Below are 12,146 nucleotides of genomic sequence, written 5' to 3'. Positions count from 1 at the left end.
GATTTCATATAAAAGCTCAGACTTTTGGCCTGATACCTTACTACCGAATTGTCCCTTTTATACAGTTGTCCTTGAGTGACTTTTCATAAGTGATTTTTCCTCTTAGGACAAGCTGCTCTGGCCCCCACTCTGCATCTAGGGAACAAACGCAGTCATTGCCACAGTGTCTTCTTCCAGAAGGAAAGGCTCCATGTGGCTTCACAGTCTTTAGGTCCCTTGTCATGGATTTTGAGTGGATGATCAATTTTAACTGGCCACGACACTATTTTATTTAATTCATGACTTATGAAAGTCAGGTGAGCATGTGTCAGGGATCCCTGATTACAAATAATAGAAGACAAATCAACCTGGCATTAAAAAAAAAGTTTTTTAATGCATTGGATTCATTAGCAGAAAACTATAATGTGGATAATGTGGGTTGCAGGCATGGCTGGATCCAGGACCATGCTCTCTCCATCACTGGCTCTGACTTCACAGGTTTGAGCTCCATTCTTGGACCACTCTCCCACTGTGGCAGCTCTAGGGTCTCACCTTCATGGCTCCACGTCTGAAATAAAAAGCATCTCATAGGTACTGCAAAGCTGAAAGAAAGTGATCCTACCTGTCCTGAACCTGAGGCTAGTCTTTATTCCTCCCTAATGCCTAACATTTATACTTAAAACAAGGCACTGATAAAATGACTGCATAAGTGCCCAGTGTCTCAGGGTACAATGTGTTTTTATATATAGATGACTCTAGTAGCTATTCAGATGCGCCTGATTTTACTGAGACCAGCAGAGCCATAGAGCGTATGATTTCTCCAGATGTTTTTATAACAATTATCAACAACTGTTACAACACCTATCTGCAGCATTTCACATATGCACCTTGCTTCTCTTTCTCCCATTAGGATCTGTGAGTCCTGTTTCCTCCCGTGCCTGCTCACTTCCATTTCTCTTCCCACAGAATATCTGATTGAACGAATGCACAGAACTGGGCACTGAGGCATCTAGGATGCTTTCAAGATGTAAGTGAAGAAACGCTCACAGAGACTCCAAGAATGAACTAGTGGTTAGCAAAGGGGAGGGGTGTGGGAGGGCAGGTGGGGAGGGAGGGAGAAGGGGACTGAGGGGTATTATGTTTAGTACACACGGTGTGGGGGATCACGGGGAGAACAGTGTATCACAGAGAAGGCACATAGTGGATCTGTTGCATCTTACTACACTGATGGACAGTGACTGCATTGAGGTATGGGTGGGGACTTGATAATATGGGTAAATGTGGTAACCACATTGTTTTTTCATGTGAAACCTTCATAAGAGTGTATATCAATCATACCTTAAAAAACTTAAAAAAAAATAGTTACTTAAAGAGAAAAAAAAAAGAAACGCTAACAGAGCACTGTCTCATGCTGACAATTGCCCTCCTCCTCGCTGCTTAGAAGGGCATCCTCCACCCGCAGACAGCTGCCAGGGGCACCCCAAAGCCCAGGGGCTGCCTTGGTCCATGGGGAGCCACGGCGACTTCAAGGCTTTCCTTCCCTGCCAGTGGCCTACCCACTAGGTTAAATAAAGATGCCGCTTAGGTCAACAAAGTCTGAGTCAAACTAAGGAAACAGGTGAAATTGAGGCAGGGACCATGGGCTTAAAGTAGGGTGAGGGCCTCTGGAAAAAACAAAGCAAGATATTCCATTCTGGGATTTGCTTTGGCCTGCTAGGGGGCCAGCTTGTTTTTCTGACTTTACCCAGGTGCTGCTTTTCTTCCTTCAGCCCTAAACAAATGATTTGCAACCTGGGCAATGTAGCAAGCAAGCCCAAAACATGGTAGTAAAAACAGGAAGGATTCCATCTTGAAAATAAGATTGCATCTTAAAACCCAATTAGTTAAGAAGTAAGTTTCTTAACAAACAGACAATAACTCAGCCCACCTTGGGAGCAAAGCAGGCAGCCTTGAGTGATATGCTCCCAGACCAGGAAGCTGCTATCCTGGGAGGACATCAGAGCAGTAAATTTCTTGTAAATAACCAGAAAGACTAATAAGAAACTTAGTGTTTCTTCAAAGGTAAACATTTTAGGACCACTTAGCAGGTGTACATCCCTAACCCTTTGTCTTTCAACCGCCTATAAAATCCCTAGACAACACACCACCCCAGGGCTCTCTTGTCCCCTCCTGGCATGAGCCAGGAGCTCTGTCCCCTTTTTTTCTCTAAATAAAAGCCTCTGCCTTGCTCTCCTACCTTGAGTGTTTGCAAAGTTCATTCTTCGACTCGGCGAACAAGAACCCCAACATCAAGATCGCTTGCAGCAAGGTGATCCTTGGAGGCCTTGTGGCTCTGGAGTCTGAGGCGAGACAGCGAGAAAGGAAAGGGAGCAAGAGGGGGCAATAAGCCCGGGAAGTGGGCCCCAGCCCGCCCTCGTTCCTGGGCAGAGGCTGCCGGTGCGCGGGGAGGGCGGGAGGGCCTGCTTGGTGAGCCAGAACCACAGGTTGATGAGAACGCTGAACAGCTAAGACGTGCAACATCTCCCACCAGCATCCCCAGGCCTCCTTCCCCTGGTCCTGAACTGAGTCCAGATGACTGCTTGTCAGAGCTGACAACACAGTGTGGCCTGGGGACACTTTATCTATTGTCTATTCCCACCACACCCCCAATTCCACCCCAAATAAACAGAGATTGTGCTGAAAAATACCAGTAAATAAGCCCCCTAAAGCCCTTTCTTGTCAAATTGCCTAAGGCTTCTTCCATATGGAAACTCTGTTGCTGTGTGACCTCGGGCTAGTTCCATGACCTCTCTGAGCTTCACTTACTTCTTCTGTCCAGTGGGAATAATGATAGTGATGTCTTTCAGACTGTCAGTCTGCCCTGTGACATGACATATACAGGGCTGCCCGGCCCACCCAAACACTTCTAGGGGAAGCACTTGATGGTGAACACTTCCTGTCACTTCTCTCTTGACTCCTAATGGGCAGGAAGAGAGCTTTGCCCCCCTGCTCCTGCTCTCAAAGATGAGCAATGATAATTATGTTTTTGGTTACTTAGCAATAAACTCCACAGTCACAACGGTCATCAGGAGGGGACACAGCTGGATTCTGTCCAGCAACGATATCAGGGTGAACAGGGGAACAGAATGATGTATTATCCGAAGAAGAGACAGATGACCCCTGTTATTTTCTTGTCACTGAGAAAAGGCCAACTTGAGGTTTGACGAATGCTTAGTAAAAAAAAAAAAAGATAGAAAAAGTAGAAAATGAACTGACATAATGAAATCCAGACTTTCTCTGCATTAGTGGGATTTGAGGCCCCATGAATACCTTACTGGAGAATAAGAAAACTAACAGATAAAATCTGGGCACGTGCGCAAGGGTGAAGCTCCACTGAGCACAGACAGGAAGAGCCTGGTGCCTGTCCCTTGTGAGCATGTGCCAACATGACATGGTGGTCAGGGATGCACCGTCTGATACGGAGGTGCTCAGTGGGGCAGTGGAAGTGTGGTGATGGGGAGAAGCTGGGCTGTTTCCGCTGGTACTGACGGCAAGCAGACCTGGACGCTGCTGAGCACTGCAGTGCATTCAGCCACAGCCTTCACACCCGTTAGCCATGCTCGCAAGTAGGCTGCCTAACAAACCACCCCCAACTCAGCTGCAAAGAACAATATGCACTCATTTCCCATCCTCAGGTCTACAGGTCTGCTAGGCTTCATCATATCTAGGGCCTGCCTGGCTTTTCATGACTCCAAGCTGAGGGTTGAGTCCAGATCTGCTGTACCACATGCCTCTCACCTTCCTAGGACCAGAGACAACCAGAGGCATATTCTTATCATACCGGAGGGCAGGCACACATGAGTCAAGGCTGGCTGCGAAGCACGTTTCAACCCTCTGCCCATATCCCATCGGCTAGAGCAAATCACAGGACCCAATTCAACATCAGTGAGACTCGGAAAAAGACTCCACACCTAGAGGAGAAAACTATAAAGTCATGTGACCAAGGACATGGGTCCAGAGAAGGAAGAATGAAGAATTAAGATCAACAATGTTCAACCACACAAACTCCCAAAGGTACCAAATCCCCACCCTGGCATATTTGCAAGGCAAAGAATCCTGGACAGGGTTTTGGAGCAAGTTTCTTTCTTCTCTGCTGAAGTTTCCACATCTATAAAGCAGGGCTAATGACGTCACATCAAATCATATCACATAAGCTTGTTTAAAGTTTAAACAAACAGGAAAGTGCTTAGCGTGGACCAGGCTCACTGTGGGCAGAAGCTAATATCAGCCACTAGCATTCCTGTTCATGCCCACAGTATTGGAATTCCCTTGGAATATCTCACTAGAGACTCATTTCTCTGCAATTTACATTTGCATTTACATTACTTTTCTTTCAATGTGAGGAAAACTGAATTGTCACAGGGCAGAATATCCCATCTGAGGGTGCACAGAAGAGGTGAGGACACCTTGGAGTCACACAATTCCTATATCAGAGTCCCACCCCTGCATAATTTTGAGCAGGTCACCAGCGTCTCTGACACTCACTTCCTCCTCTGTAGAATGAGTATAATCTCAGCCTCATATGTTGTGATGGCCAGGATTAAAGGGGCTGATGTTTTAAAGTGCTTAGCCCAGGCCTGCCCCATGATGAACAACGGCAGGCCGGTCGAGAGAGCCCTGAGTCAGGAATGAGGGGTGCTCTTGGGCCTTGGATCTGCCACCCATTCCCCAGGAGGGCCTGGAAAGTCCCTTTGACTCCTTGAGCCTCTTCTATCCCATAGCACAGGAAGTGACAAGACCACACAGAGTGGCCGATGTCCCCGAAGCTCTCTAGTGTTGATTCTACAATCCCTGCACAGTTCACCTGTGTTCAGCGAAGAACAGACACTGGGCCTGGAGAGATTCCCACAAAGCCGGGGGCACCATGCTCAGCTCAGCGTGGGAGATTCATTTCTGCAACACTGAGTGTCACAGACAAGATGTCAAAGGGTTTTCATTCTTTACTGAGTACTTAAGCAGCAGTTTAGACATCTCCTGCCTGCAGGGGCCTCTCAAGAACAAATAAAGGATCATCTCATCTGCAGTCTCTGTCCACTCTTGCTCCTGCCTGGCCCGGGGCAGACCTCCCCTGAGTGGCTCCCCCACAGGGTCCTCACCCAGGAGGGAGAGGAGCCAGCTGGGAGGTGGGGTGGCCCTTCCCACCCCATGACAGGCTCCCAGCCACCCCAGATTTCTGCTCCCCAGAAAGGATTGTTCCCATAAAACAACTGCTATTCCCAGATCCTACCATCCCATACTGGGAAAACCATAAACAATAACTATTGGATAAATAATGCTCAAAAGAACTTGTGTAATGATGTTTAATTTTGAAAAATGTGTGCTAGGATCTGTGGCCAATAAAGACTGACATGCCTGCCCTGCTCCTGAATGGGAACCCTGAGAAATAGCTGCAAGGGTCCCACGGGGAGGATGAGGAAACATCAGTTCTGTTACTCATGAGGCTGGTCTGGAGAAGATGATCTGTCCTTGAGCCACAAACTAACTTCCTAGTGCAACCTCTGTGAACAGAATTCTCTCAGCAAAACCAGACAGAGAGGGTTTGAAAGCTGACAAAGCCATGGACCTAGTTTTGAGCTCTGTTCGACTGTAGAGAAGGAAAGTTCTCATTCCCAACCTCAAATCTCAGAGGGCAGAAGCAAAAAAGTTGGGCCTCTGCTTTTCCCCAGCCAGCTCACCACTCCCCCACCACACAGCTCAGAAAGCGTGAAATCTGTCTCCTAGCACATGACTCACTAACCAGCAGGTGTGACTACGAGGACGAAGCAGCACATATCTGGGTAGGTGAGGAGCTCCAGTGTGAAACAGCTCCTGGGAGCAGGCATCTGATGCACACCCTGTGCCTCCGCTCCCTCTCGCTCCTCCAGGAATCACAAGGTAAGTGTTTAACCCATAATCATTGCAGGAAGGAATGAGTTTAATTAAATGAACCACACGGCAGACACCTCATCATTAATGTCTCCCTCTAGGACACATGACACTGAGATGATCCAAACTCTGAAAGGGCTATTGAATTACTGTCTGAAAACGAAATTGCTGAGACTGAATGACAAATTAATAAGAGCGTAGCCGATCCCAAATTCCATCTCGGGCAGAGTTCTTCCTGTGTATTCAGGTTCTTGGGGCTGCTTCCTGACGTGGGGAAGAGTCAGGATTTCCTGACAAGGATGGTGACACATGAAGAGCCCCAAAGGTGGATTCCAGCCAAGGTCAGTGACTCCCAGGGAACCATCCAGGGTGACAGAGGAAATGTGGGGACGCTGTTGGGAGTGGGCTGAGAGGCAGTTCCCAGGAGCAGACACCAGACAAATAACCCTGGGTCCTGGCTGACCACCTTGATGACTTTTTATTTTTGCTGACCTCCTCCAGCTCAACCCTCCTGCTGGCTTATGATATTGAAACTCCAGTCATTAGAGAGAATGAATTGGCCTCTCAGGCTGGAGTTCCAGATGCAGACGGAGCCGCATTGGCTTGGAAGAGAGAAGGCTGCCCAGGGGCTCTCTGCCTCCATCCGTTCGTTGCCAGGAGGGAGAGGCCCCAGAGGCTCTGAAACCCAAATGACAGTCAGAGTATTGTTGTAAATGGCTGCTGCCATCTTTGGAAGGAATTCCTGGGTAAACTTTAGACCCCTAGTTGTGACTTTGGTTTCCACTTAGTGAGTGAAGCATCTTGGCCAATTAATTGTCACAATGACATCTATGATCACTGTTTTCCATGGATATCACCTCAGATATTGATGCTCAGACAGAAATAGTGACATGTCCCCTAGTGAGAGCAGAGTCCATTTCAATACTCACTTCGTAAGCCCCAGATTATTTTTACTGTCCTTTGCTGATGTGCTCATTAAGAGGCAGAGCCAGTGGGGCGCATCAGTGCCTTTCGTTTCTAATAAGAGGAGGCAAACATCCCTCCTCAGCCACATCACCGACTCAGTGGAAAGCTGACCTGGAACAGGTCCTGAGTCCATTGATGTGCAAGATTCCATGATTTGTTCCCCACATAACCTAGGCAGCAAATTACGGATGTTGGCTAATTGCACCTGGTGTGGCCACTTGAGGATGTGATGGACCAATTCAAGCTCCATTTGACACGTCATCAATAGGCCAGATGCTGCGTGAAACTGCAGGTGCAGCCTGGGTCCAAACCCTCAGAGCAGGGATTCCAGTGAGGGGTGATCCCCACTTTCTGCACAGCACGTGTGGCAATGGCTGGAGACGTTTCAGGTGGTCACAGTGGGAGGGGTGGCATCTCATAGGTAGAGGTCAGGGATGCTGGTGAACATCCCACGAGGCACAGAACTGCCCCACAGTCAGACTAACCCTGGGCAGAATGTCAACAGGGTTGAGGGTGCAAAGCCTGGTTTAGAGCCACGCTTATTTCATTCCATTGTGTGGCTATTGCCAGAAAAGACACATACCTGGGAGTCCAGCTTTTTATCTGGGCATCTCTGGCTTCATGCAAAACAAACCTATACATAAATCAGTTCTCCTATTTGCGCTTTGGCTTCTTCCTATTGTAATGTGCTCCCTCCCACTTTTATGCTTCTGTTCTTGAAGAAATGATGAAAAAATCAAATAGAAGAAAAAGACACACCTCGTGGAGCTTCCCAACCAGCCCTGGGTGGCCTCGCCCAGGCTGCTCCATGGAGAGGAGCACACTGCTGTGCCAAACCAGCCACCCGTGGTTTCGGTCCCTGCACCAGCTAGCGAGCTTCTGCACCAGTAAGGATGGGAGTCCATTTTTTATTTCATAGCTGTTTCTTCAGTTTAATGTGAATTAGGGAACAATCCCAGCTTGTCATCAAGCCTGTGATTCTGTTAAGATGAGGGATGAGGGTGCAGCAGGAAGGGCCATAACAAATGACTGTGTCTAAGAGAACAGGGAGCTGGTTTGGCTTAAAGGAATATTAATAAGACAACAGCATGGGCACCACAAAGTTTGGCAACAATTCCGGAGATGTCCCTTGAGGGACCCAAGCTGGGGAAACTCCGTGCCTGACAGAGCCTGACAGCTGTTTGGTGGCTCTGTGGACGACGGCCTGTCCCTCATATCCATGTCCACAGGGGAAAGCTGACATGAGGGGCGTCATAACAGCAAGCAGCTGGGGTCAGGGATCAGGAGTCAGAGGCACAGACTCTCCATAGGAGCCCGGAGCTGCCAGCCCCCAGCTCGTCAGTGCAGCTCTGCTGGGAGGCCTCCTCCCTCTGCTGCACTGCGTGGAGACACCACAGCGCCCGCTGAGCTGGGACCTGACCTCCAAGGTCACCATCTGAATTATCTCCCCAGGCCTTTGTCGCTGACCCTGCAGTTAAGCCCCGTCCCCATGACCCGGCCCCTCCCCATTCGGCGTTCACACAGAAGGTCCCATTGTCCCCTAGTGTTGCACAGACAAGCAAGCACTGGCCTGGGTGTCTGCAAACGCCAACGGCAGGCTTGGGTCAGAGGTCATCTCAAGCACCCTCCCCGTCTGGAAGGTCGGTGGGCTCCTGGCGACCCGATTCCCTGGCGACAGCAGCGGGCCGCAGAAAGCCGGGCCGTGAAACGGGAGTCCAGCAGTGGACCAGCTGCAGTGCCGCCGGGAGGATCGCGTGGACCTCTCAGAACAGAGGGAAGACGAAATAGTCCGCTTTTACTGAGCCGGGCTCTCCCCCAAACTAAGGGGACGCAAGTGTCTTTATCGGCTCAGTTTAACGCTCGCTGGGGGGAGAGGAGAGTCCCCGCGACGCGGGCCTTCGCTTTGGCCTCGGATGTGAAATTCTCTCCGTGGGCGTCCTCAGATCTGCGGGTGCCAAGTACGCGCGCATTGCTGCCCACGTGACCCGGGGCGCCTCCACCCCCCGCGGCCCTTCCCCTGTGAAGTGCGGGCGCTGACCGGGCCGGCCGGCGAGCTTGTCAGAACCAGAGCCGGGCCCAAACCCAGGGCACCGGACTCCGGGCGGCCGCCGCGGAGGCGCTGGTGGAGGACGTCGGGGGCAGAGGCTGCTCCCCGGACCCCAGTCAGAGCAGCGGCCGCCGGCCCGTCTGAGCTCCGGGGCCGTGACCGCGTCCCTGCGCCCGGCCGGGGCTCCGGGGGCCTCGGAATGGGCCTGAGGAGGATCACGGACGCCACGGGGAGCGCCCAGGACGGCCCCGCGGCTGCCCGGACCGCACCTGCTGCGCCGGCCGATCCGCAGCCAAACCCTCCCCTGGGCGGCCGCCCCCGGCGCTGGGCCGCTCCTCGGACAAATGCGGGCAGCAGCGTCTGGAAGACCCAGGGCCGTGGCCGGTGCCGGCGCGGGGGCAGCACGGGGAGGGACAGAGGCAGGCCTGACCGCACGGCGGGAAGGGCAGAGACACCGCCCGCGGTGGGGGCCTTTTCACCAGTGTTCACGGCACAGGCGCCTGTTTACCCCGCTCCTCCTTCCCGCCCTCGGCGCCCAGTCTCCAAGGCAGCCGGGCCCGACCAGCGCCCCCCCAGAGCCCGGAGCAGGGACCCCAGTGAGGCCCGCGGGTCAGGAGCCCCGCTGCGACAGGCACACCCCCACGACCAGTTTGTGCAGAATAAACACATCTTAGCTTCTCGCAGTGAAGAGCCGACTTTGAGCTTCTCTGTGAACAGCCATAGATCCTAATGTCAAGAGGGACTGTCCCTCAGCCCCCTCCCTGTGGTCCCCCACCTGGACGCGTTCCCAGTCTCCCCCAAAGGGCCCTGGACTCACGAGGTCTGACAACTCACCAGCCTGTTTCCGTTTTCCAAGTCTCACGGGGTGACTCAGGAGCCTCCCCTCGTGCAGAGGCCCAGGCTGACTTAGGCGGGGCATCCAGACAGCGCTTTGCTTCCCTCCGTGTCCCTTTGTCCCGAGACCCCTGGGGCTGAGCAGGACCTGAATGCTCCTGAAGGGCCAGGGGAGTGGGCACCACTGCCCGGGGGCCCAGCTGGATTTAGCCAAGGAGGCTGGTGTTTGGGCCACAGCCAGGGTGAGTGACAGTGACAGTGGGAGGACAAGCAGCGGGTTCTCAGGGTCCCGGGGAGCCCCCTGTGCCCTGACCTCTCCTCGGGGCAGAGGCCCCCTTTCCCTGGGCTGGGTAAAGCCCCTCCCTTATGTCCCCAATGGTGAACCCAGCAAGCTGAGGTCAGGCCCCTGGCCTGAGCACAGGCAGGATTCTAGAAGCAGGGCCCCCTCTCCTGAAGCCCTGGCCCACATTCACTCACCTCTGCTCAGCGCCTGTGAGTGGCGTCACCCGCTCTGCTCTGTCACTGACGCCAAGCAGGGATGGTTTCCATGGCTCCCTGCTTGTGCAAGGAGCTCCGGGATACAGGCTCACCAAGAGCTGCTGAGCTCAGGGTGAGAAGATGCCCTGAGGTCCCCAATGAGGCCCAGTGTGACATTAATGCGTGAAATCAGCAGCCTCCGCAACCTTAATGACACTCCTGCTCCTGGTGGAGATGAGGGCTGTTTGGTAAAAGGATCATGATGTGTTTGCAAACATTCCCCTGCTGAGGAAGGGCCTCGGGCTCTGACAAATGATAAGTGAGAAAATTAGAGGCTTCAGGAAAATGCAAATATCATCCTTTAAGTCTGTCCCTGGCAGGAAAAAAACATGTTTCCCCAAAGCAGTGAGGCCCTCCTATCCTTTCCCCTCCCCAAATGCTCCGACTACTTGACATGCTTTTGCATATCTTGGTTTGCCTGCCACATTCCTACTAAAGCCTTGGCAATAAGTGGGAGGAAAGGTGGTAGTTTCAACTGATTTTTCTCGAATTCAGTGTCTCTCGACCTTTATTTCATTATCATCCCCTAAGGAGCCATTTTAGACATGTTTTTCTTAATCGTCCCTCATGAAATTTTAATACCACAGAAGTACCGTGCAATCACTTACGAACTGTATGAACATCTGTGTTTTTATACGAAGAGAGTTAAGATCCTTTTCACCCCCAACAACCAAATCTCATCCCCTGGAGCAGTGGGGCTGCCGTGTGTGCTCTGTTCACTCCTTCGCTCACTCAAACCTGCAGCCGGTGCTGGGCACTGGGGACGGGCCTTGTGGAGCTGACGTGGTGGGGGGGATGTTGACAGACGGTGACAGATGGAAGGGTAAATGTGTCCTGCACCCAGGAAGATGGATGCTGTGGAGAGGGATAAAGCAGAATGAGGGCAGGGCACCAGGGGTGGGGTTCTAGGTTGACCAGTTGGCCAGGAGGGGCACAGCTGGTGAAGGAACAACCTGGGGGCTTAGGGGATGGGGAATTGCAGGCAGAGGGAAGGCCAGGGCAAAGTCCTGAGAAGGGAGAGTAGGGGTGAGTTTGGGGAGCATTGAGGAGGCCAGTGTGCAGGGAGCCAAGTGGAGGAAGGGGAATGTGGAGGGAAAAGAGGCCAAAGAGGTGGCAGGTGATGGCAAGGAGGGGGTGACAATCGTCCCAGGCCTGTGGACCACTATGAAGACTTCAGCTTTTACTCTGAGGGCAGTGAGAGCCACTGGGACCCTATCTGGTTTATACTTAAGAGGATTATCTGGCTGAGAACAGCCCAGGGGTGTGAGGCAAGGGCTGGCGCAGGGAGAGCAACGGAGAGGCCAGGAGGAGGTGCCGGTGGCCTGAGCCAGGTGGTCACAGAGGAGGAGAGGGGGTGAGAGGGGGTCTCTTACAGGTAAGCTTCAGGGTGAGCTGCTGGATGAGAAGTGAGGCACGGGAGGGAGGATGGAGGCAGAGTCCCGGCTGTTGGCCAGAGAGGAGGAATATCCGTATTGCTTGGGTAATGACAATTCATTTTAATTTAAAAATCATTGGCATGCAATATCAATTTTAACAATAAAGAAACAAGATTTTCAGTTTCCTTTACTGAAATATCTAACACCAAACACTCTACCATCCTGAAAGAACCCATTTCACAGTAAATAAAGTTTGTTGCATTTATAATAACAACAATGATGACCACAATGCCTGCTCCTCCTGCTAACAGTCCACATGGTTTTGTTGATTCCAAAGCATCTGCCTTCCCTTCCATGACCTCATTTGATTCTCATGACAGCATTGCAGGGTTGTGATTATTATCATCATTGTTATCATTACTCCCGTTTTGCCAAAGAAGAAGGTCCAGTGACTTTCTCCATACTATGGGTGCCTTTTGGAAGGTCAGAGGCAACTATTCACC

At 51.8% G+C, this 12,146-nt stretch overlaps 1 long non-coding RNA gene across 1 annotated transcript; it reads right to left on the bottom strand.

Moving 5' to 3' along the window:
- Positions 1-355: 355 nt before the first annotated feature.
- On the bottom strand, positions 356-9,767 carry LOC130683954 (uncharacterized). Its single transcript, XR_008998090.1, has 3 exons — positions 9,731-9,767; positions 2,216-2,318; positions 356-547 (listed from the first exon to the last, which is right to left on the bottom strand). It is a non-coding gene; the product is annotated as an uncharacterized LOC130683954 (long non-coding RNA).
- Positions 9,768-12,146: the final 2,379 nt, after the last annotated feature.

Source organism: Manis pentadactyla, chromosome 5, assembly GCF_030020395.1.
Source record: "Manis pentadactyla isolate mManPen7 chromosome 5, mManPen7.hap1, whole genome shotgun sequence".
NCBI classification, from domain to species: Eukaryota; Metazoa; Chordata; class Mammalia; order Pholidota; family Manidae; genus Manis; species Manis pentadactyla.
Note: the sequence above shows the minus strand (reverse complement) of the source record. Positions and strands in the feature narration are given on the sequence as shown.